General features: G+C 33.7%; 1 protein-coding gene across 3 annotated transcripts in view; it reads left to right on the top strand.

Moving 5' to 3' along the window:
* The window catches only part of TENM1 (teneurin transmembrane protein 1), a 756,077-nt gene that overhangs the window by 88,288 nt on the left and 665,536 nt on the right, over positions 1–2,253 (top strand). The gene's annotated exons all lie outside the window — the stretch shown is intronic.

Here is a 2,253-nt window from a genome sequence, read left to right as displayed (position 1 = left end):
TTACTTTTATTTTCATCTTCCCAATGCATATTAGTGGCATTTATTATAGAAAGAACTCATTTCATTTACTTTGGCTTTATGTCAATATATGAACAATGAGATGAACAATTTGGCAAGGATGTACTGGATATGCTTTCTATTTTGAGTCAGTTTAACTTATCGAGTATACAGACAGATTCAAATTAATCAGGTTAGGCTGAAATGATTTTTTAAAAAGGAAGGTAAAGTAACATCAACCATTTGCCAGACAATAAGTAATAATAGCAGTATCACTAAATTGTAATTATATATTATTTTCTTACAATTTTTAGAAATGGAAGAGTTTTATCTTTTTGATTTGTTGGGAAGAGATTAAAATATTTTATTTCTGCACTTCTGTCCATACTGAAGAACAAAATGTTTTCATAAAAAACACATTAATGCTTATTAAACATATTAATCTATACTCTTTTTATCTGGCTTTATTGAAGTATAATAGACCATTAGTTACTCATAATTGTACAATTCAGTGAGGTTTTTTTTCTAAACTATAGTTGGCATACAATAATATATTGGTTTTTGTTGTACAGCATAGTGAGTAGAGATCTATATAATCCACAAAGTGATCACCTCACTAAATCTAGTATCCCTCTCCCTGCTTACATATTTATTACTACATTGTTTATTTTCCTTATGCTACACTTTGTATCTCCATGTCTATTTTGTAAATATTCATTTGTACTTCTTAACCCCTTTGCCACTTTTCCCAGTTCCCCAAATTCCCCCTCCACTCTAGTAGCCCTCAAAATATTCTCTGTATCTACAAGTTTGTTTCCATTTTTGTTGTTGTTGTTTACTTTGTTCTTTAAATTCTACATGTATATGAAATCATGTGGTATTTGTCCTTCTCTATCTGACTTACTTCGTTCAGCACAATACTCTTTAGGTCCATCAAGGCAATATTTTTTTCCATCCCCTTCCTTTTACTCTTTGTGTTCCATTAAATCTGAAGTGAGTCTCTTGTAGGCAGCATATGTAGGGGTGTTGTTTTCTTATCCATTCAACCACTCTATCTTTTGGTTGGAGGACTTAATTCTTTTCCATTTGAAGCACTTGTTGATAGTTATTACCAGTTTTTATTCATGTTTCTGATACATGTATTTTTCTTCTTAAAGAAGTCCCTCCAACATTTCCTGTAATACTGGCTTGGTGTTGATAAATTCCCTTAACTTATTTTTGCCTGGAGAGCTCTTTATCTGTCCTTCAACTCTAAATGAAAGCTTTGCTGGGTAAAGTATTTCTGGTTGCAGATCCTGAGTTTTCATCACATTGCATATTTTGTGCCAAGCCCTTCTGTCCTGCATAGTTTCTTTTGAGAAATCAACTGCCGGTCTTATGCATGCTCCCTTGTATGTAACTAACTGCTTTTTTCTTGCCACTTTTAAGATTCTCTCTTTGTATCTAACCTTTGACATGTTAATGATGATGTGTCTTGCTGTAGGCCTCCTTAGGTCCTAGAAAATTAATAACCAAATTTATGTGAAATAAGGTGGTAGATAATTCTCTTTTTTGGAACTTTCTGCACTTCCTGGGGTTGTATGTCTATTTCCTTCACCAGATGACAGAAGTTTTCCATCATTATTTCTTCAAACAGCTCTTCAAAGTCTTGTTTTCCTTCAGGTACCCCTACGACATGGATATTTTTACATTTAATAGTGTCCCATATGCTACTTAAATTATTATTATAGTCTTGGCTTCTTTTTTCTTGCCATTCTGATTAAGGGTCCTTGGCTTCCCCATCCTCTATAAGTCATTTGATCCTCTTATTTATACATTCTGTTTATTCCATCTAATATACTCTTCATCTCAGATAATGTATTTTCTTCACTTCTGACTGGGTCCTTTTTATAATTTCCATTTCCATTTTAATGTTTTTTGTAATCTGTTTATTAAAGTTCTCACTAAATTCATCTACACTTCTCCTAAATTCATTGAGTATCTTTATAATCAGTGTTTTGAACTCTACATCTGATAGATTATTTGACTCCATTATATCTAGATTTCTGTTCTGTTCTCTCATATGGTTTCTGCTTCTTTGTCTTCCCATTTTGACTGCCTTTCCATGTCTGTTTCTGTGTACTAAGCAAAGCTCCTAAGTCTCCCGGTCTTATTAGTGTGGATTTGTGAAGTAGGAGTCCAGTGGCACAGTTCTGAGAGGAGTTCGGTTGCAGGCCAAATTTAGCCCAAGCCTCTGCCCCTCTGCGGCCATCTGTT

The sequence above is a fragment of the Pteropus alecto genome, unplaced genomic scaffold, assembly GCF_000325575.1.
Source record: "Pteropus alecto unplaced genomic scaffold, ASM32557v1 scaffold116, whole genome shotgun sequence".
NCBI lineage: Eukaryota > Metazoa > Chordata > Mammalia > Chiroptera > Pteropodidae > Pteropus > Pteropus alecto.
The sequence above is the reverse complement of the archived record's forward strand: the minus strand, read 5'-3'. Positions and strand labels throughout refer to the sequence as shown.